The 23,189-nt window shown below is 53.2% G+C and overlaps 1 long non-coding RNA gene across 1 annotated transcript; it reads left to right on the forward strand.

The window, feature by feature from the left end:
• Positions 1-325: 325 nt before the first annotated feature.
• On the forward strand, positions 326-12,457 carry LOC125700481 (uncharacterized). The gene is made up of 2 exons (XR_007379943.1): positions 326-1,154; positions 11,561-12,457. It is a non-coding gene; the product is annotated as an uncharacterized LOC125700481 (long non-coding RNA).
• Positions 12,458-23,189: the final 10,732 nt, after the last annotated feature.

Genomic DNA, 23,189 nt, shown 5'->3' on the forward strand with positions numbered 1-23,189 from the left:
CAGTCCTGTAGACTTTATGGTGGTTGATTTCTTTTTGTTGATGTGTTCTGAGCCAGAGGGGGGGGGAGATTTCCTTACAGCTTATCTCTGTCTGTCACTGCTGTCTGTAGCTCCACAAATGGGCTTCAAAAACCTGAGCCACTCTTCCTCTCCTACTTTATTTCCTCCCAACCACAAGTTCAGTGTGACAGTGGGCAAGCAGTGAGGTGAGATAACGGGGCACCTGGGGCTGCTGGGCTGCTTGTAATCCTCAATGAGGGCCGGAGACAAAGCAGGGTGTAGAACTGCTATTAACAACTTATTTCATGTGGTCCCTGTAGAATGTGGATCTTGATTCTGGAGCCCTGTGAAACATTGGAGGAGAACTAGGTTGTATCTTGACCGAGTGCCAGCCCTCTTCCTTTAATTGAATAGCTTGCAGCTGGTTCAATCCTTGCTCAAAGGGGCACCTTTCTGTTGGACGTTGATGGAGTTTCATCGTTTAACAGCCCGGTGCTGTTTGTGTATCAGATCGTTTTCAGTTAGGGGTTGTTTTGTGCATCCCAACAGCAGCGGTTCTGCCCGCCCCTGTGTGCACAGCCCTGGGCTGTGCCTGCTTGTAGCAGCCGTGCAGTCACTGTTCATCCTCAGCTGCTGCAGCACTGAGCCCTGCCCCGTGCCTTTTGCTCCATCTCAAACAAAAACTATAAAAGCAAACGAGGAAAAAGCCAATTATTGAAGGAGGTGAAATCCCTGCTGCCTCTGCCAGCCTCTGCTCTGGGCTGCTGCCTCATTTCTTCACTTCTGTCTGTAGAAAGAAATGTTTCCGAGGGGGCCAAAAGCAAACAGCTTTCTTCAGAGCCACTGGGGGTTGTGGAGATGAGCGGCTACAGCTGTGCGGGGAGTTTCTCTGCCCCGCTCGCACCTCTAACGCGACCTCTTTAACCTCCAGCGCCGCCGCCTCTTCCCTCCATCGCTTCCATTCGCCGTGAGCAGCGCCTTCGGGCTCCTCCGTGGGTCGGGGGCCGAACTCTCCCCGCAGCTCCGTGCGGGTGGGGCCGGGGCGCTCCTCCTCCGCAGCGGAGAGGGAAAGGGAAAGCGAAAGGGAAAGAGCGGGCGATGTCCCCGCAGCGGGACCGGGGCAGGCGGCACACGCAGCCCGCAGCGGGGGACAGGTAAGCGGGGAACGGGGATGGGAGAGCGGGGCGGGGGCTGCCCCGACCGGGGGTGCGTGGAGGGGGGATCGGACGGAGCCCCGGTACCGGGACGGGGCGCCCCGAGCAGCCGCTCCCGCAGCCGGTGCGGTTTGCGGTCCGACCAGGCGCTGCTGCTGCGCCGTCCGCCGTGGGCAGGTGCGGGTTGAAGGGGAAATAACGGCTTCTTTGGGATCGGGTCTAACCCACCCGCATCGGGTAGCCCGCATAACTGCACCGAAGGACTCCTTTCCCCCTTTTTTTTCCTTTCTGCCCTTCCAATTCAGTTATCTGAGCTGTTGTGGTTTTGTTTTTGTTTTTGCTTTTGTTTTGCATCCCGGCTGCTTGCCTTTGCCTCGGATTGCTCTTATGGCTACTTTCTGATGCAGTCAAGAGAGGCAGGGAGGCACCACTGCATCACAGACAGACGCTGTGCTGGTGGGATCAGCATTTGGGAAGGCAGAACTGGTCCTGCGAAGTCCCTGAATATAAACTGATTTATGCAGATTGTAATTAACCAAAACTTTATTTTTCCTTTGTTCTGCATCGCATCGAGTGTGAATTGCAGCTCTGGTAAACGCTGGTGGTGGTGGCAGAGCAGGAGGAATAGGAGACGGCCAGGAGCCTGAGAAAGAGGAGAAAGAGATTTGGTTAGAAGAGAGCAATGAAGCTGTGTGAGCAGGGAGGGCTGTGCTAAGGACATGAGGCAGGCTGAGGCCGGATCAGGAGCTCAGCACAAAAGCTTTAAGGTTGAGGTGGCCATGAGTTCCTTCTCTTTTTCTGTGGTCCTCTCCTTAAAACCAGAGATGGGCTGCAATCTCGGGGCCCAATGCATCCCTGGGTGTCGAGGAGACAAAGCTGCCAATGGGGGGACTGAGAGGAACCCAAGGCATCAGGTTTACCAGAGGCAGAGGTGCCAGAGCTGAAAGCCCCACACTGCACCTTTACCCTGGGCAGCTGAAATCCAGCTGTGCCTCTGCCAGCTCTCCTTCTGGGGAATGAAAGCCCCATTCAGCAAACAGCCATCGCACAGGACCCAGGCAATGGGACAGGGAGCTCAATGCCATCAGGGCTACCAGAGATGCTCTTCAGATGCACAGAATGCATCTGAGTAGAGCTTGCAGAGAGCTGAGGTTTGGACAAAGAGCTTGTGGACGCCATATGAAAATGAGGTGAAAATGAGGTTGGGCAAATAAGGCAGTGGGATTTTCTCAACTCTTTGCCCTCAGCTCAAGAAACAGGGCTGTGAAGCAAGCTCTGGAGTCTCACTGAGTGTTTTCTGGTGACGAATGCCTTAGAGGAGCTGATAGAATGATCCATTCTGTCCTCAGAGCACCTGGGGAATGCTGGCTGTGGGGCTGAGAGGCAAAACAGCAGTGTGTGCTGCTCACCTCATGCAGGAAAGACAATAAGGTGCAATAGAGACATGTTTATGGTGCCTTGCAGTTGCATGACGTTGGGGATTTTGGTGCCCAGAGCTGAGCTGGTGGCCTTGGTGTGAGGGTTTGCAGCTGAGCTCTCATGGCCCTGCACCAAAGCACTGCTCCTTGGCCCCATTGAAGCTCTGGAGATAAGGCTGCAAATTCATCAGCTGGGAAAACTGCACCAGCTTTCTCAAAACTGAAAGCTGGATGAATTGGGCTCAGCTTGTCGGGTTCTGGAAATCACGTGGTGCCAGGAGCAGGTGGCAGCCAAACGCAGATATGTGAGCTCTGAGCTCCAGCTCTCCCCAAAGCCTGCCCTCCTCTTGGATCGAGCCTTCAAGGCTCTCCTAACTGTGATTTTCTGTGTCAGAGCTTGCAGAGAGCCTGGCGGGGCTGAGGATGCAGGCTGGGGCTCCCTCGCTCTCTGAGCTGAGTCAGAAGCAGCTCCAGCTGCCAGAGCCCTTTGGCTCATCTCCTGCTTTGTGCTTTGCAAAGCCACAGAGCTCTCTGCTCTTGTGATTAATGTGCTGCTGCACAGCAACTGCTCCAGCATTGGTGATAACACAAACCTGAAACAAAACTCCCCGTTTCCGCTTATAGCATCAAACGGGAAATTATGTAATTTTATATGTTCGGCTTCCTTTACTAAGAAAAGCTTTCAAAGCAGCGACGTTCATTTGTCCAGCAGCACAACGGGCATCAGCTCCCGGTGCCCGGAGCATCACCTCGCTCCCCCGCCCTGCGCACGGGGCCGGAAGGACGGCTTGCAAAATCGGCTCAGCCTTCACTGACATCAAAGGGAGCTCGAAGCAGCCCGCTGGGATGGAGGCGGGGGCTGACGAGAGCGGCGGAGCTGCGCCTTTCCCCGGGGACTGCAGAGGGCGGTGGTACCCAGCGGCGGCGGCGGCCCCAGGAACGGAGCGGTGCCGCTGTGGGCCGGGTGCGCCAGCACTGCGATGCTCGGGAGCTGCGTGCTGCTGCTGCTGCTCTCCTTCGTTCCCCAGGTGGAAAGGGGCCTACCCGCAAGCGAAGCAGTGTCAGGGCACGCACAGAGCTCGTCTCGCCCTATTCCGAGCTCTCTGCAGGTAGAAACTGCCCGTGTAGGGGGCAGGAGAGCTGCAGCTGCGTTGTTCTCGGGCAGTGTGTGTTCTCTGTGGTGTAGAGGCTGATGGCTGAGACTCGCAGCGGCAGGCTGGAGGATGCTCTGACAGTTGAAGGCATCCTCAGAGCACAGCCAGGGCAGAGCTTTGCTTTCACTTTGCTTTGTTTCTCTGCTGGGCTCCTTTCCCTTCTCACCTCCTTTTCTCTCACACACTGGAAGTGCAGTTTGTGGCTGTCGGTGCTTCTCAAGAGCATTCCTCTGCTCCCAGTCAATCCCAGCAGCTGCTGCACACAGTGCCTGTGCTGTTTGGCAGACATGCGGCACTGAGTTGCTGCCAGCTTACGGTGCCTGCCTTCCCTGGGACCCAAACCTCCCCCTGCCAGCCCTGTGCAGGAAGCCTGGCACAGTTCTGCTCTGTTCCTACCCGTTCCTTGCTCTCAAAGCCAAACTCAGCCCCAACAGCAGCTTCAGGCTGTGGTGAAATGCACAGAGCTTCTGCATGGGCTGCAGCACAGCTGGAGAGAGACACAAAAACGTGAGAACCACAGCTGTTCCACTCATCGCTGTGCCCGTGAGCTCTATGGGGCTTCATTTCCTTCAGTGCCTCTTCAGCATCACCACAGCCTCAGCCTCCTGTTTGTCACACACCCGGGGCTCACAGCGTCCCACCCTTCCTGTCTCATCTGGAGCTGCTGTGGGGAAGGAGCTGCCATGGCAGCCGTGCTTATCACTCCCCAGCAGCTGGGGATGCCTGCCAAGCACAGCTCCATCCTGCCAAACTCGGCTGCAAGAGCTGAGAACAATCTACTGTATGTATATTATTATTTTTTTTAAGATGACCAATCTTATCAATATAGCTGCTATGAGGCAGGATGGAGAAATTACTGTGTGCCAAAGGCCAGAGCAATGCCAAAGTGCTTTAGGATGTAGTTGTGCACAGTGTGAGTTACACTCTGACATGGATCATGCTTCACTTGCCCCGCATGGGGAAGATGTACATCTGTTCTTAATGCCCTCAGTGCTGGCTCTGCCATGGAAGCCTGCAGGGAGAGCTGGGCTCCTCCCCACCTGAGGCCATCAATGTGCCATTAAAGCACCAACGAGGTGTTCAGGTCCTTCTCTTCAGCCTTTGTGATTGTTTCAGCAAATTACATCCACAATTGCTCCTTGAGAGCCAGACGAGGATCCCTCCAAGTGGGGCACATCGCCACCCCTCAGCTGCTGTGTTGGCACTGCAGGAGCAGGGGGTGGTTCTGCAGGTGAGACAATTAACGGGAACCCAACTTAACGAGGCTGTGTGCTGCTTACACAACAATAATGGTGTTCAGCTGGCATGCAAGTAATTGGCCGGTGACTTCACCTGAACTCTCCCGCTCGCTATAAATACTTTGCTTTCCATCAGCAAGTGAGCGTGAGGAGTGTCTGCAGAACCAGTTCTGCCACCTCTTTACAGGAAAAGGTTCTTCTGTGCAATTCTCATAAATCACTGCTGTCTGAATGTCCCACCCCATCTGGATGCCAACAGCGTTGGGCTGCCAGCTTCAGCCTCTGCCCAACGCTCTCTGTTAGTATGTGCAGATGGGGAGGTCCTGGATGGCAGCAACTCAGAGTCTGTGCTTTCCCTACTGTTACCCATATATCTGTTAGAAAGGGGAGTTGTATCCTGGCCACCTAAATCACCTGGCTCCCAGGATCAGTGAAATACAGAAACCTTCACATCCCACAAACAAATGCATTGTTCCTTCCTGGAGGAAGCGGGCCATGAGTTTTCAGTACAGACGTGGGATGCGTGGGTCTCGCTTCTGCCCAACCTTGGGTTTCTTGCCAAGTTGGCAGCATCCCTAGAGTATCCTGATCAATGATCCCTTCAGGGTCTGCTGACTCTGGGAAGTCCCTGCTTAGGGATATATATATATATTTCTTCTCCTGACACGCAGCACAATGGTAGCTGGGTTTGCCTGGAGTTTGCATGCAGCAGCTGTGCGCAGGACGGCCGCGCGGTCCCACTTGTGAGCACACACGTGAGAAGTCTGAAAAGTGAATTCAGTTCTCATTTGGAGAAAGCTGACATTTATCATCCTCACTCAGCTCCTGTCTGCATGCCTGGAAATTCTGGGTACGGAGTTAATGATCTCCAGAGGGTAATAAAGCCAACGGCTCCCAGACAGCCGTGCTGGGGGACTTGGTGCTGTGCCCATTGATGCTGCCAGCAGTGAGAGGTTGCACGAGGACTGCTGCACTGTGCAGTGTCTGTGTGATGGGGACACGGCCTTTGGAGCAGCCCTGCTGCAGGTTCAGTGCCCTGCCAGGCGTGCAGCACAGTAAGAGCTGTGCTCCTCGTGCTTTGCAATTATCTTAGCTGCCTGCTCTTAGTGCGCGTGCAAGAGCTTTCGTTTGTCACATGAGTGTTTCTATCAGCATGTTATGTTTTGGTTTAATTCCTTTTGTTGGTGGTGTGTGATGCAACAGGCTGGTGATGCTGGAGGTGGCTGGGACTGATGGAGCTGAGTTGATCTTATACCACTTGAGAAATAGGGGTAACTGGAGAGTTGGGTGGAGAGGAACCTGGTGAGGTTCAGCAAAGGCAGCTGTAGAGTCCTATGCACAAGGAGAAGTGACTGCATCAGTGCAGGTTGTGGGCTGAGCTGGTGGAAGAGAGCTCTGTGGAGAAGGACCTGGGGGTCCTGGTGCACCAACAGTTGACCATGAGCCAGCAGCGTGCCCTGGTGGCCATTGTTGATGGTGCCCTGGGGTGCATGGCACAGAGTGTGGCCAGCAGGCAATGGAGGGTCTCCTCTCCTCTGCTCTGCCCTGGGGAGGGCACATCTGGAGCACTGCACACAGTGTGAGGTTCTCAGCTGCAGGCAGATGGGGAGCTGCTGGAAAGAGCCCAGAGGAGGGTGCAGAGATGGGGGCCTGGAGCACCTCCTGATGGGGACAGACTGAGAGCCCTGGGGAGGGAGAACCAAGAGGGGATCTGCTCAGTACTGATCAGTATCTGAAGGGCATTAGGAGGGCAGGGCTGTGTTTGGTGGTAACCAGTGACAGGATAAGGGGCAGTGGGAACAAAATGGAGCCCAGAGAGCTCCATCTGAACACAAAGGAGGAATTCCGTGCTGTGAGGTGGCAGAGGCCTGGAGCAGAGCCCAGAGGCGGTGCAGCTGCTGTAGGGGACCTGCTGAAGAGGGATGGACTGGGGGATCTCTGTATATCCCTTCCATAGGGACAAGTCCACAGTTCTGTAATTCCATAACTGCAAACTATGTATAGAAACGCAGGTGGACGCTTTGGTTTCATGTACATTATTTCCATGAATCAAAGTTCTCCTGTGTGATCCTTCCCTGGTGCAGACAGCCTTGGTTTTAACCCTATTGGTGCCGTGCAGCCCTGTTGGTGCTGTGCAGCTGGCCCACTGCTTCTCCCCACCGATGTGCCTGAGCTGTGGGGAAAGAAGCAAACCATTGTGTTGAGATAATGCAGTAGGGAAGAGATTAGATAGGGAGAAGGATTGCCTTATCCATCCAACCCTTGGAGTTCAGACCCATGAGAAACAAGAAAGGGAGGCGTGAGTCACAGGCCTCTTGAGGAGGTCGGTAAACATGGCAGTGGCTGTCCCAGTCTGCATGGCTTCTCTTCTGAAATAAACAACGCTGTACAAAGTAGCTGATGCTTCACGTGCTGCAGTCGCGGCGTCTTCCTCTGTAGGAGCATTGCGGTTAATGATGCACAATGTGTGATGAGGCCGTGGTAACGAGTGGCTGTGGGAGGTCCCTGTGCACCTAGAGCCTTGCCAGTCTCTTGAAGGGCTTTGATTTGCATCACGTACACAGTGCAGATAGAAGCAGCCCGTCCTGTGCGGTGCTGATGTGCAGCACATGAGTGTGACACCTTCCTCTCACAGCACCAGACCTGCAAGGCCACCTGCCCTGCAAGGGCTGCAGGTGGGTCTGAAAACTGAACTCAGCCCGTTCCCAGAGAGCTGATGGGACATTTCCTTGCAGTGTTGCTTCGAAACTGTGTGATACCCCCCAGCTGTGTGGGAAGAAGAGCAGTGTGGGATGCCCTGCAGCTTTTTTCCTGCTTCTCCTCTGTGCAGTGAAGTGCAGCTGGAGCAGAGGATCAGAGGGGACGTCCCAAAACCCTGCTGTCCCCATGCTGTGCCAGTGGTGGGAGTGCAGGAGGAAAGCTGCTGGCTACCAAGTGCTGTGTGTGCGTGACCGGTGCGCAGGAGGCAGTGCACATGTAGGAGCTGTAGCAGGTTGTTCTGCCACCAGCAACTCTATGGGTGCCTCTTGGAGGTGATTTCCTTGCACGGAGGGGAACTGCCCATGTCCTGCAGCACATCTCCCTGCTGCAATGCGCCCCGCCAGCTCACTGTCCCAGCACTGTGACCTTGGCTGCCAGGAGCACACCACTGGCTCTGCTTTTGTTTGGCTTCAGAGAGCACTGTCCTCTGGCTGACAGGCATAAATCTGACCCAGACAGTTTAAAAAAAAATATACAGTATCCATTTGTTGAAGTACGTCCTTCCCCAGTAATTTATCTTGCCTGCACTCTGTTTGGAATCAAATGTACACACATCTCTAGGCACACAAAGCAGCCTGGGGGGAAGGGGAGGAGGGGGTGGTTTGCTGTGCTGCATTCAGCAAACCTCCTCTTTTTTTTTGCATGGAAACATGGGGAAAAAAAAGATACCGTGGATGGATACCTGTTGTTTCGTTTCAAAGAAAGTTGGAAATGACCTCTCAGACCTCCAGGCCCACCCCACCTCACCATGCCCAGTGCCACATCCCCACAGCCCTGAACACCCCCAGAGATGGTGATTCCCCCGCTCCCTGGACAGCCTGTGCCCATGCTGATGGAACAATTTGTTCTTCACTCCCCCTTGACCCCCCCTTGGCATGATGTGAGACCGTCCCCTCACCTCCCATCTCTGTTTGCTGAGAGAAGAGTCCAACCCCCACTGCCACAGCTGCCTTTTGGGGAGCTGCAGAGAGCACTAAGCTGCAGACAGCTGGAGTAGGGGAACTCTTTTGGCTTTAGAGCCCTATTCCTGCTGTGTGCACTGGGCTGCAGGGGCCATGACTGCTCAGTGCTGCAGGACTCAGCCCAACACAATGCTGCCCTGGGCAGGAGGGGCTGCAGCTCTCAGTAGTTCTTTCTGTTTGCCAGGGCTTGTAGTGCTGGCAGCTTTGCTCTGGAGAGGTATTTGGGAGTGTGTCTGCTTCCCTCTTGGCACGGCTGTTCCACAGAGCAGGCTGTGCTGCAGCAGCCATGCTCACAGCTCCTGCAGCAAGGTGCCAGCCCTGCACGGACCTTGCACTGATGCAATGGAGGGCTGATTGCTTCCCGTAAACCAGGGCATGCAGTGCTGGGAGGAGCCAGGCTGAGGGGCTGCCTGGGGCTGGCCTGGGTAAAGGTGAATGATTGAAGCCCAAGGTGCAAGCTTGTGCCCATCTGCTTTGTCTTGAGCAACCTGGCAAAGCAATAACACTGTTCTTGTACAGAGAGCTGCTGCAGCACCTCTGCATTATGCAGATCCATAGGTAACCCGGGCTGCCTGGCTGAGTTCATGCTGCTCTGCAGCATCACAACGCGTTGGTGGGGGGGTGCTTGCTTTAATTATCACAGTGAATCTTGTAAGCCTGTTGGCTCTGGGGCTGTGCTGCTGGCTGTGTCTGTCACAGAACCACTCTCAGCTCCCCACACCCAGCACCGTGGCAGGGATCTCTGTGCCCACCAACCACTGTCCCACTGCTGATCCACAACGAAGGCAGGAGGAGCTGCTCAGCTGGAGGTGCAGGAGGCCCAGATGTGGGTCAGCCCCTCTGGCAAAGTATTACCCATAACAGCTCTGCTGAGTGGGGCTGTGCAGGCTGCATTCTTCGCTCACTGCCTGCAGTGTCAGTGATGCTGCCCCATACTGCTGTCAGGGTTCTAAGGACATTTCAGGGCTCGAGGGCCGTGTTGCAATGCGAGCTCATTGCACACACCTGACACAGCAACAGGAAGCGCTTTGCAGCCACATTTGCATGGCAAAAAAAAAAAAACAAAAAACAAGGCAAATGTCAAAGAATCAAAGCTGTAACTGTAAAAGGGAAGAAAAACCCATAACAGCCCTTTATCCTGAGCTTTGCAAGGTGGGGCCACATGCTCTTAAAGCTTCATTCACACAGGAGGAAGAACGAAAGAGGTAAATCGCCCGTTGTTTGTCCGTGTTTGCAAACTGCAATACCCGTGCTTGGCTGCCCTCTACCAACAGACCTCGTGTGCTGAAGGTGTGGGGCCTAAATTTACACCACCTGTGCTCTGCAGGGTGATGCTGGGTGCTCCTGTCACCCCCGGTGCCACACTCCTCTCTGCCAAGCAGGGAAGCAGCTCAGAGCCCATAGGGTGAGCGCAGCCTCAGCAGCACTGATTGAATTCTGGTTTGAAATTGGAGGAAAATCTCATGGTTGGCAACCCTGAACATAGCAGAGGGGTGAAAGCCAGGTGATCATTATGGTCCTTTTCAACTCAGGCCGTTCTGTGATTCTCTGATTCTATGAAAAGGGGCAACGTGCTCCAGCATCAGGAAGGATCATTTTGCTTGGGTTGGTGGGGATGCAGACCTTCTCTCCTTTAGCTGCGAGGGGAGTGGGGCTGTTCTGGGTTTGGGATGGCAGCGGGGAACGATGCAGCCCTTCCCACACCCCTCCGTGCCCCACAGCTTAGCTGAGCTGGGCCAGGAGCAGCAGTGCCTTTGGCTGACCCAAGAAGAGCAAAAATGTTGAGCTTAGCACTGAGAAGAATCGGTTTGGAGGAAGCGATGGGGAACGGCCCCAAGATGAAAACAGCAGAGCACAGCAGCGTGGCTGAGAGCTGGAGCTGTGCTGGGCTCTTCCCAAAGCACAGCGGAGTGCGGGGCTGGTGGGCAGCCCATGCTTACCAACTGCTCTCAGAGAGGCTCGGGGATACCTGCATGAACTAGGAGAGAAAAAAACAAAAAAAGATGGCTAACGAAACATCCACAGGAAATTTTGACATGATTTCCGTGACTCAGCTGGTTCATATTAGCCGTGTTACATAAGTGGAGGTCCAACAGATTGCCCTCTGGGCAGGGCAGGCCAGGCGGGTGCCGAGGGCAGGAGGTGGGTCGGGAGCTGCCCCAGCTCCATGCCAGCTCCACGCAGCTCAGGGGCACACACAGCCACAGAGGTTTGGCTTTTCACCTCAATCCAGCAGCAGCCTCTTGGATTTTATTTTTTCAGTGGTCTCAACAAGTGTTTTTGGTTTGGTTTTCTATTTATGTGGGGTATTTTGAGCAAAACCTGCATTTCCTGTGGGAAATTCCACTTTCGTCTTCTTTTGGAGTACATGAATCAAAGCACATGGGTGGGGAGAAATCTCCAACTAAGTCCAATTCCAACACCCATTTCAGCCACTTGAGGCTTTCTGTGCCACTCCCCAAAAGCACTTTATCAGCATCACCATCCAGACACTCCATGAGAAGCTGATGGTCAGACTCAATGATTGCAGGCAGGGAGTTGAATCTGGATGATCCTTGAAGTCCCTTCCAACCCAAGCCATTCTATGATTCTATGATAACAGTGCTCTTTTCCAACCTTAATGATTCTATGATAAGTTATGCCTTCATTTTGCCACTATGGTTCTGTCTCGTGGTTTCTGCTTGCTGATGTGCTTTGGGGTGTTTTGCATCACTCTAGGGCTGTGCTTTGCCTTGCAGGGGCTCTGCCTGCAGCCCCACTGCTGTCACCTTTTATCCTTGTATGATTTTTACCTTCCTCTCCCTTTTTCCTTTTTAAAGTTGAACTAGAAAAACAAAAACACTCAATGTGTCAACACTGTCCCTTCCCTTACAGCATGTGATCATCCCCAGGAGATGCACAGGGAGAGGTCCCACCAGGACACCCCTCATCCCGGGGGTGCAGCGGTTGATTACGGGGTCCCGTGACAGCTCCACATCCACAGTGACCAAGGACCCACGGGGATGGTGGTCCTGGAGGTGGCTGGTGACTGCAGACTGCTGGAATGCTCCATGCCTGGATGAGACGTGTGGGGGTGCTGGGGATGCTGGTGGCTGTGGGTTTCCTACTGAGCCCGGATCATCGCAGCCAAGGCAGGCCAGGTTGGACGGGACCTTGGGCAACCTAAGCTGGATTTCAGCCTCTGGATTTCAGCTCCCAAAATGTGCCAAGCGTGAGCCTTCAGCAGGAGCTTCATCCACCCAACACATGCTGGACTAATTCATCCCAACCCCTCTCTGCAGGAGTTTTGCCTTCATGGAAGCAGCCGGTGCATTAGAAGTTGGTTTTGGAATGCGCTCACAGTGCCAACAGCCACAGTGACCGTCCTGCTGAGCAGGGGGGGGTCTGCAATGGGGATGGAGCCCAAACCGTGGCCTTGGGACCCGGCTGATTTTCCCTGCTGCCAGCTGGGGGATGGGGGCATCAGGAACAGGACACAGCTAGGAACAGGAGCAGGCGTTGCCTCGCTTACCCTGGGGCTTTAAAGGCCAGGCTCAACCCCAGCAAGGTCCTCAGTTAGCTGCCCAGCTCCTTATAAGGTCAGATTTGTCATCTCAAAATACAGTTTGCTGTAGAACAGAGAATATTTAGAAGGGATTTGGTGAGTAACATCTGCTGCTGTACTGAAAATTCAAAGTGTTAAAAACTTAACAAAAATAAGAGGTTTGGGTAAAAATAAAAGGCCTTTGGAGAGGTCTCCTTGGCAGGATCCTTTTCTCCCCGTGCACACAGCAGATTTGTCCATGTTCGTTTGTCACTGTCCTTCTGAACATCAAACCAGGGTGCAGCAAAGGCTGGCTTTCGAGAGATAAACCTGGAGGCGATCGTACTTCACACTGCATAAAACGCACCTCGGGAATTTTCAGTTCTTCTTTGTAACATTATGAGGGCCTTTAGAAAAAAGTGTGGCAGCTCATGAGCTAAAAAAGAAGAAAAAAAAAAAAAGCATCAGCTTGTGGCTTTGGATGCATTCAGAGCGCATTTGTGGTCGGAGTTTCCCAGGCTGCTGGGGGTGAGCGCCAGGTCGGCCCTCGCACCGCGCTGTTTCTGTATGAGCCATGGCAGGCAGTAAGCTGCAGCTCTGTGACCGAAGGCTCCGTCCTGCAGAGGGGTTTGGGATGGGGATCTGCTGTGTTGGATGAGGTGGGAGCGGGAGCCAAGCCTGGGTTTGAGGGGTTTTTTCTCCTCAAACGGCGAGGTTTGGCTTCATCCTTGTTAAACTTCATTGCCACAAGGTGAGATGGGGCACGGATGGGTGAGTGTACAGATGAGGAGGTGCTGCAGAGTGCTGCCATAGGAAGAGGTGGGAGGCTCTGGTTTGGCAGTTACCGCAGCAATTAACCCAAGCCCAGGGTCCCCTGTGTACAGCCCTGGCGGTGCCTGCATGCTCACAGAATCACAAGGTTGGAAACGACCTGCAAGATCATCCAGTCCAACCACCCTCCCATTCCTATTTGTACCACAAGCTACTAAACCACATCTCGTAGCTCCTCCTCCAGGTATCTCTTGAACACTGCCAGGGATGGCGACTCCACCACCTCCCTGGGCAGCCATTCCAGTGAATGCTCACTGCAGATGGGTTGTTGTGGTGCTGGGTGCACCTGTGTGCTTGATCTGTGTGTAAGTACAAGAAGGCAGGCATACAAGCACTGCCCTGCACTCAACCTGACTGCTCTAAAACAAACCCACAGCACAGCATCATTAGACAGAGGCAGTCCAGGAGGTCCAACCCTGACACACACAGGTGTGCCCGCTGCCAGCCTGCTGCACTGACCTGTCTTGCTTCCATAGAGCTCCACACTCATTCACTGCACCAAAAGTAGTCCTAAAACCCAAAACAAGGGACAGATCTTTTGGTTTTCTGTATTTTCTCCCCTGGGTAGGAAAAGGGTCAGGTCTGCCAGCAGAACAGACCACAGCAGATGGGCTGCTTTCCCAGTGCATTTCTTTGCAGGAAGGAAGATGACACCTTACACGTGAGGTGCCACCTCAATCAATCACTGCACAACGCCTTTCCTTGTCCCCTCCATGCCCTTAGCAGTCAGACATCTGACTCCAATTGCTCTCTTTCCCACTTGATATAAGGAGTGTTGTGCATGAAGGGAAGTGAACGGAGGTGAAACCCTCCAAGAAACATCGCGGCCACTTCTCTTTTCCCATCAGCAGATGTTGCTTCAGTTCCTATTTCCTACCATTAACTTGCATTGGCTTCGGGCCCTGTTCACTGCCTGCTTGCTAAGGATTTCTGAGCCTTGGACCATGACCTGATTTCACTATTTAAAATCATACCTTCCATATTCCCATTGTGCTTTGTCTTTGAATGGGCGTTTGTACAAAACAGTTCCATTTTCTCTGCCTGCAAGCAACACAAGATAGAGCAAGGTGCTCACACCGTGGTACCAGCAGGGCTCAGCCATGGGAACAATTCCTGCCCCCCCATCTGGAGCCCTCTGCCCATCTCCCTCCAGTCAGACCCTGTGCTCCCCCTCTGGCCCTTCATCTTACAGAAAAGCACAACCACCACCAATGTGTATCTCAGACTCCCTGCAAAAGCTGAGGGTTGCAGGCCACCAGAAAGCTGCTCAGACAACCACAGTGGCTGAGCAATGCTGGCTCTCACCATCACTGCTCCGCTGCCGTCCTGCTGCTGCCCCAGACCCTGCGACCTTTGCAGCAATTATTTTTGGTTCTGCGGAAAAGGAAATAGGAAGTAGAGCTGCTCTGCTGCGTTTTTGCACACCGTGGGGCTGCCCCATGCTCAGACAGCCCTGCTCGCCCTGCGGAGCGCTTTCGTTGCCAGTTATTCACTCTGGGATGCTGCAATCAAACCAAAACGGCAGCGCAGTTACCTGAAGGTGGAATTGGCTGAGGAAGCAGAGAGCAGTCCTGGCACTGCTGCTGTCAGAGTGGGACACAGCTTGAGAGATGAGCACGGCTGGGCTCCAGAGCTTGGACTGCAACCACCCTGCTGGTCTGGAGCTCCTGATGCCTGGCTCAGAAATGTATCTAAGGAAGTTCGTGTGTTCTTGTTCGAACTGCGCTCATTCTTGGCCTTAATCCCACCTTCCCCTCCAACAGACAGACAGACTTTGTGTTTGGCTCTGCTTGCTGCTGCCCAGCGGTGCTGAGGACCGCCACTGCTCGGAGCTAATAGAAAGTCTGAGCAGCTCTGGTGGGTGCCCAAAAAGGACAGGGACCTGCGTTGAGTTGTGCCTGCACCAGGCACAAGGCAAAATGGAGCTTTTGCTCCCTGTTATTTCCTTATGCCTACACATACAGAGGCCAACAGTGTGGAGGCCAACACCGCCTGTTTTCTTCATCAACAAGTGAGGAATGGTGTGGTGTGGTTATTCTAGAAATAATGTGCATTCTCAGGCACTTCCCACGCTGCCTAGAGGCAGAGGGTCTCTTTTACTTTGGCTTTCTGCATCTAGATTGTTCCATTGAGGAAGATTCTTGAGAAATTGAAGCCACTTGTGTGCATGGCTGCAGTGCTAATAAGACCCAAATGTGGGCAGAGGTTCTGGGAGCTTTGCTCTTGTTGGCTTGCCCTGCTTCAGATAGCAAATGTAGGGCTTTGACATGAAATAAATTGGCAGAAAAGCCACACATAGAGTGATGGTGACTCAGCTCTGCTGCTGAAGGCGTGTAGAGGGCACCGGCTGGGAGCTCTGCTGTGTGTGCAAAACATGAGAGCTGTGCTGGCAGAGCTGTGAGCATGGGGGAGCAGGAGGAGCTGCTGCCTGACTGAAGCACCAGCAAAACTTTACAAGAACTCAGCTCAGCTGAAGGGATGCTGGAGGAGTCAGCTGCTGGCAACAGAGATGGGAGACAGGTGGTAAATCAGTGCTCAAAGAGAGGAGAGCAAAGAGTTGCCTCAGTTGTGGTTACCTGCTCTGTGTTGGAGGAATGGAGAAGAGCTGCATGAAGGCTGGTTGTCTCTCCTTTGCATTTGCTGGCTGTGGGCTTGGTGGGACGATGGAAAAATGCCTGGAAGGTAATGGCAAAAATAAATTCTTGGTCTGTCTGACCCATGGAGATCAGGTGTGGTGATGGTGGTGGGATGCAGAGTGGGAGGGAAGGGGAGGACTGGTTATCCTGGATCCTCAGTGTACCTTACATCCTAATGATTGCAGCAAGCATGAAGCAGAGGACAGCAGCAAGGTGTGCTCTGGAAATGCTCAGCTGGAATGTGGTTTGGGCCAGGGGGACGTTGGCAGGGTGAGCATTTCCACTGCCACCTCCCTGAGCACCGTGGGCTGCTGTCAGTGGCGGAATCGCCAACAGCCACAAAGGACGCACCCTGATTTATGCATCAAATACCAGGAAAGGCTTAAATTCTGTTTGTCACTCGGCAGATGGTGACGGTTGCCCCAGCATGTGAAATATTTCATGCCTGACACCTCAATTCAGGAAACAGTGGTTTGCTCAGCAGAGGCGCGGGAGGCAGCGAGCTGTTATCGAGGGTAACATTGCCCTTTGCTTCTTTTTCTCCACTGACAGAGTTTGTTTTCTAGAGCAGTGCTGTGCCCACAGGCACATGCAGTGGGGGCACACCCCCAAACCATGTTGGTTTTTTGGATGTTTGGTACCATAGCGAGTTCGTTTTCCTGCAGGGCCTGGCTGCTGCCTGCAGCCCTCGCTTGCTGGGTTCCTGTTCCCTGGGCTCCTCGCGCCTGAGGTTTGCTGAACCACAGGGAGCTCATTGCAAAACTGGGCCGTGGAAATAGCTCCTGGTGCTCTGAGCTGTGGTTCTGTAGGGCTGGAGCAAAGCCCTTACGGAGAAGGCAGCAGCAGGGGGGTGATGCACCATCCCCTCACCTCCCACCTGTGCCCTGCAGGTCCAGTGCCTCAAAGCAGAACCAAGCAAGGGAAGGTGGGCATCTTCCTCCTTGCTCTCACCTGGGACATCTTCCTGCCTGTCCTTACACAGGCCATGCTGTGACCAGAGCTTCCTCTTGTGCAGACAGAGGATGTGCTGATCTCAGCCTTTCTCAGGGGGTTGGCAACACCGTAACCCATCTGGAGGTGGCTCTGCAGCTGCAGAGGTGCAGGGCTTTGCTCCATGGAGCACAGACCAACCTTTGTGTCAGGCTCTCTGCCCCCCTGCAAGTGGCTCAAATCCCAAGGTTACCTCACCAGGGAGAAGGAACAGCCACCAGAACTGCAGCACACCCCACAAACACAGCAGCCCTGAACCACAGGGTGGGACTTGGCAGTCCTCCTGATGTCTTGTCTGGAGGCAGCACTGTGAAAATGGCTTGTCCCTGCTCTAATTGGGCTTTTTATTCATAGCTGTCCCTTAAACTCACTTCTGAGTGTGCATTGAGTTGAGATGTATGTGTTCTGAAGGAAGCACTGGGATTCTCTACACTCTGAAGACAGGGGGTAGGAGATGTGGCAAGTGTGCAGCTATTTCTGCAGCAGCATCCCCATGCAAGCAGGGTGTGGGAGCGAAACACTCTTGTTCATGGAAAGCAACAAAACCTTCTTCAGAGCATTGGGCTTGCATCTCTGAAATACAGGAAATCCTTGATTTGGGTCTGAAAGAAAGTTACAGTGCAATGTATTTGTGTGGTATGGTGTCAGTGCACCAGCTTAGAGCCCTGGGGCTGCAGCTGTCCTGCAGAGCCCTTCCCAGCAGAGGGAGGCTGCCTTGAGAAGCCCAAGTCTCTTAAAATCAAAGGAAATTTTAATGGTATCTTCTCTAAAACCAGTGGCTGTGAAAAGAGCACTTCAGTAGCAAGTAGAGCTTTAATGAAGGCCACCACTGAGCTGACAGCTGCTCAGTCACAAGGTGTGACTTAAAAATAGGTCCAAGAACGTACCTGCTCCTCACTGTGGGGTTGTTTAAAAAAAAAAACAAAAAACAAAACCCTCTTCCCTTGTCTGCTGCTTGCTCTCATCTCCCTCCCCCATGGAGCAGAAGCTGCTCTGTGAGATGAGTGCACAGCAGCAGGGAGCCTTGTGGTCCTCATACAGCTGCTGCAGCCCCGCTGCTCAGGCGATGCTTTGTAGGCAGCATCTGTGGGGCTTTGCTGCAGCTCAGGTGCTGTTGTTTGCTGGGGTGAGTGTGATGGATGTTGTGCATTAGCAGATAGGAAGCTGCTGCAGTCCATGTGCTGCTCTGTGTGTCCTTTGGCAGCAAAGGTGGAGAAAACAAAGCGGTACCTGCCCGGACTTGGTTCCTCAGTTCATTTCCTCTTTCTGAAGGTAGCTGGAAGACCTTTCCAGCATTCAGCTCATCACAGAACAAGCCCTGTGAAATGAGACCTAGGCATGTTCCGTGTTATGCTTGTGGTTAGCCCTGGTCTTGTTACCTAATAGCACAGCTTGCTCCTAGCTGCTGGGTGTCGTGCTTGTGCTGGGCTTGCTTTGAACCAGGGCCAGCATCTTTATGCTGCACTTCATTCCCTGTGTTGCCACTGCTGAACCACCACTGATCTGCAGGGAGAAATGATTCCCTCTGCTTTTGGTTGCCCAGAGACAATTGCCATTCTGCTCCTGGCAGGTTCCTGCCCAACCACTCCCTTACCCTGCACTACCTTTAACCACTGCCCCACCTGCTTTAGCACAGGTTCCCAAGGGGACAGAAGGCAGACATCCCTCTTCCAGTGGCTGAGCTCTGTGAAATGCACCAGGCTCTGTTCCGGCAGTGGTTCCCCAGCAGCAGTGCCACATCTCTGCTCACTGCAGCGCTGGGTGGAGCGGCAGCACGCAGCGCCGTGGTTTTGCACTGTGAAACAGAGAGCAATAGGCGAGAGCTGTACCCGAGGTGTGAAATTTCCTACACTGAAATAGGGCTGTTGCTTCTCCTGTTGTAGCTGAGCGCTGCTCTGTGCAACCATCAGCACAGCCCTTGGGTGTTCCTTCTGTGCAGCCAGAACACGTGCACTGTGTGGTCCTGGGAGCATCCCACAGCCCAGCCCTGGCACTGGGCAGCTGCAGTGCTGGCAGTGAAAGCTATGTCTGTTTGTTTCCTTGTGGCAGAATTTCCTCCTATTCCTGGAAATCTCTTGGCAAACCAATGCCTACTCCATCTGTGCGTGTCCCTTTGCTTACTTCTGACTTCATCCAGCCCGCCCATCTCACGGAAGGGAAGGTTAACAGTCCTGTGTCCGTGTAATGTGGATCCTGGTGCCTCAGCTCCTCAGCTGGGTGTAGGGTAAGAACAGCAATGCTTGCTGCTACCCACCCCCATGGCTGCAGTGCTTGTTGCTTACTCATCCTCCTGCCTTGTTTCCATGACGTGGCACTGATTTCCACATTGCTGAGCAGGGCAATTAGTGGAATGTGCGTATAATTGCCCTCAGGTAACAGTTCAGAATCCCTAATGGCATGGTTTCACACCTCCTTTCTCACCCTGCCCATGGACCAATGCACCCACCAGCAGTGGTACTGACACCTCTGTGCTCAGAGCATGGAGAAAGCCCATGGACTTGGATGGTGCATGGTGCAGGGTGGGGGCTTCAGGTTTGTAGATGTTTGCTCCCTTCTTAGGGAAGACTTTCACCAATCTGTGCTCTGATGCTGACTTTCCTGTAGGCATTTCAGCCAAGGAGAAGCCAGCCCTGTGCTGTGCGGTGGGACAGGCTCCTTTCCCCAGCCCCATGCAGCAGAGGACTTTTGTCAGCAGCAGTCAGGAAACGATCAGCAATGAGCTGCTCCATTTGTGCCATGTTGGCAGTGTGGGGCCTTGTGTCGCATGTACTGATGTGGGGAACTTCAGGAACCAGCAGAGGACGATGGTCCAGAGCAGCCAGAATGATGTTTGCAGACCTGCACACCTGGCTGCTAAATCAGCAGCCGTTTGATTTTGTAATACTAACAAGCGTTTACTATTAGCTCCAGTAATAAACTCATACCTTTGGTCTGAAATATGGCTGCCCTTTATAGGTGTGATATCACAAACCATGTGGTTTCCTGGAAATGTGTCTAATTATCAGAGCCGATCAGCATGGCAAACAAAGCTGGGGCAGTAATTGCGGGCTGTGCTGCCTGTGGGGCAAAGCTCACCGAGGTGCCTCTGCTGTGGGCACTGAGAGCAGGAGGTTTCTGGGCACAGCACAGCTCTGCACCACTCTGAGGGCGCTGCTGATGGGGGGCTGAGAGCTCAGAAGGGTGCTGAGCAGAGCGCCTTCGTTGTGGAAGGGCATCTGTGGACACATCTGTGAAAAACAGCGATGCTTTATTTGGAGGTGGAGGGTTTTCACTGGGGGGGGGGGGGAAGAAAATGCTGCAACAAACAGGTGCATGGAATTATTGCTCCTGCGGCACTGAAGGTCAGTTGGCAGCAGCAGAGGTGCTCTGCACGCTGGAAGCAGGATGGTGTGGCAGTAAACCTGTGGGAGCTGCTGCTGTGGGGCTGTTTGTGTGACTCTCATTGTATTGTCAGTAGGCTCAGTCCTTAATGCTCTAAAATTAAGATGAGTTTTGCTGTTGTTTCAAGATCAGCTTTACATTTGCATGTTAGCTGCCAACTGAGCTGACTTGGGTGCGGCGTGAGCAACCAGCAGCCTGCAAGTGTCAGCTCTGCTCATCTCCAAAATGAGTGCCAGCTGTGCAATGGCTCTGCTTTGTTTTCCAACCATGGAGATGTGATCTCTGGTTATTTGCCAAACAGTGGCACAGCCCATGTTTCTTTCTCATGGTCACACCAGGTTCAGAGCACAGGACAGAGTCATGTACATAACGAGCTGTGGAAGAAGCATTGCACTGTGCTGCTTTGTTGGGTTGGGCATGGGGAGCTCCTGCAGCAACCTGCTGTGCTGCTGTGTGAGTGCAGCCCCAGCTGAACATTGCTGAGTGCACACTGAAGTTGTAAACCAGACCCAGGAGCACCAGCTGAAGCTTACTGAGCATCTGAAAAGCTCGTTTAGGACAGGCAAGTTGAAAATAATCCAATGTCAAGGGTTTAAAATGATTTTAATAGAATGCTCTGTGCAGAATTACCTTCAGGAGATCGTGTTCCTCCAGGTATAGGCAGCCTGCACTGCTCCTTAGCTTGCATCTGGAGTCCCTTCTGCACAGCCCACTGCCCCAGGTAGCAGCAGCCCAGCTTCTGCACATCATCACACTCCTGCTCCAGGCACTCCTCTGTCTTTTTCTGAGCAACAACCAAAACAAACAACTTCAAACTTGGCAGCTTGTCATCCAAGTGCCCACACTGATAAATTCTACCTTGTCATGGAGCTTCACTCAGATACACTTGGTTGGTGAAACAGCTGCTGGCAGCAAGTGTGCACCTCCATGGCCTGATAAGAGGCACTGTGTGTGTGGCTCTTGGCTGAGGGGATGGCTCTGCTCCTTCTGGCCTAAAATCTTGGTCAGCCCTCTAATCTGTGCTGTATTGGGCGCTGCTCCTTTGTGTCAGAGCATAGCTGTGAAAAACCCGTAATGCATCAATGGGCAAATGAATCCACATGTTATTTTGGGCGCTGTTTGCATCACAGAAAGTTTCCCTTCTCCCTCCCCAGTGTCACAGTTGTTCCTGAGCAAACCCCATTTCCTCTTGTGTTGGTGAGCACAGAATGGTTTTGCCATCCAGCTGTAAGAAAAGGGCTCCAAATGAGAACAACTGCAGGAGATGGAGCACAGGGCCTGAAAGGCTGAGAGATGATGGCCCTATAGTGCCAGAGGAGAGTCATGTTGGATAGTGATAGCAATTTCTCCTTGGAAAGAGTGGTCAGCACTGGCACATCTGGCCAGGGAGTGGGGAGTTACCATCCCTGGAGGTGCTTCAGAATGTGGGGATGTGGAATTGAGGATGTGGTCAGTGGGCATGGTGGGCTGGGCAGGGGTTGGGCTTGGGGATCTGAGAGGTCTTTTCCAATCTGAATGATTCTATGATCCCAGGGGTGATATCTCAGTCCATAGGCGCTGGCTCTGAGAACTGCCACCACCAGCTTCCTACGGCCCCAAATTCCCCTATAAGCCCCACATCTGCTGTCTGTGTGGGACCCTTGGAACAGCAGAGCCTGTGACAAAGGCAGTCGGAAATGTGTGCCTTGTTCCAGCAATCTGGGTTGAGTCTTCCCCTCCCAGCACCTGACGTTCCCCTCAGGCTGCCTTCCCTCCTGCTTGCTCAAAGTTCTCCCCAAAGGTTATAGTTGCACAGCTCTGAAACAAGATCTAAACAGACTGAAGCACTGAGCTGCTTGCTCTGGACTTCCCAAGCTTGGTGAGCTGCCCAGGAGCACAGCCCGTCCCCCACAGCTTCCCTTGGGCACCTGCCAGCTGTCCAGATGCTTTTTTGGTGCTTTCTTCCCTTTGGCTGTGAGTAGGGCTGTGTGCTGAAGGCTGTTGATAGAGAGCTTCGCTGGGAGCTGTAGCCAGTAGAACTCATGTTAAGAGCAGCAAGAGCAGCCCATTTCCATGCTGGGTGACCCCCAGATGGTAAGGGATGGTGCTGCTCAGTAGATAGGGTGCTGGTAGGGATGTTTGTGGTACTTCGTCATTTCCAATGGCCTGTCCTTCCTTGACCCAGAGGCAGCGAATCTCACTGGCCCTGTGCATCCCTAGCAGTTCTCTTGCTCCTGTTTCTCTCTGGTATCAGGCTCAGAAGGAGCAGGGCTGCACTGCTCACTGCAGGGCTTTCTGTGCAGCAGCAGATTCCCATGCTAGCAGCTGAGCACACATTGCATCAGCCAGCCTGGGCGATGCTCTGACATGTCACACGAGCCTGAAAGTCTAGCAAATGACCAAAATACACAGCGAAAAAGTAAACTCTCTTTCCCCTTCCCTTCCAGACTGTCTGTGCTTTCATTTTGGGCAGCAATAACTCAGCTCGAGCTTCCTTAGCTCAGGAGCTGCCAGCTGGCAGACGCTGCTGGCTCGTGCATCTGATGACAGCAGGGCACACCGACTCCACGCCTGCACCTGGGCCATGCAGGGCTCCTCCCGTCAGCGCACTGGGATGAGGAGGGAAACACGTGCTCTTAGATTCCCTGGGTTTTCATGACTCCTGTGAATAACCCCCCTCGCTGCCTCTCCCCAGCACATCTGTTAGGGTGTTTTCATGAAATCTGGAATGCATCCTCCCCGAGCTCTCCAATGAGGAAAAGTAAACATGTTGTATATAAAACACTTTTATTACAACAAATATACAACGCTTTATATACAAAAATAAAATATACAAGAAAATAAGTCTATGGCATCTTAGTGATTTGTTTTCTATGCATTATGCATGGACTAGAAGCTCCTCCGTCCTGCTTCTGTGTGTGCCCTTGCTTGAGGCAGCTGCAGCTCGCTGGGTGCAGAACTGCAGGATCTGCTGGCAGGAGGAGTTCTAGAACAGAGCTCTGAAAGGCATTGCATAAATAAAAGTTCTGCCCTCATCAGTGCAAAATTCTATGATGCGGCTGCTCCTCAACTGTTCGGTGGGAAGGGACGCGGTGTGCCTACGACAGATAACAGCCTATGAGCGAGCCTGGGTAAGTGTGCTAAATGGAAGCAAAGCCTAAAC

The sequence above is a fragment of the Lagopus muta genome, chromosome 14, assembly GCF_023343835.1.
Source record: "Lagopus muta isolate bLagMut1 chromosome 14, bLagMut1 primary, whole genome shotgun sequence".
Lineage (NCBI taxonomy): Eukaryota > Metazoa > Chordata > Aves > Galliformes > Phasianidae > Lagopus > Lagopus muta.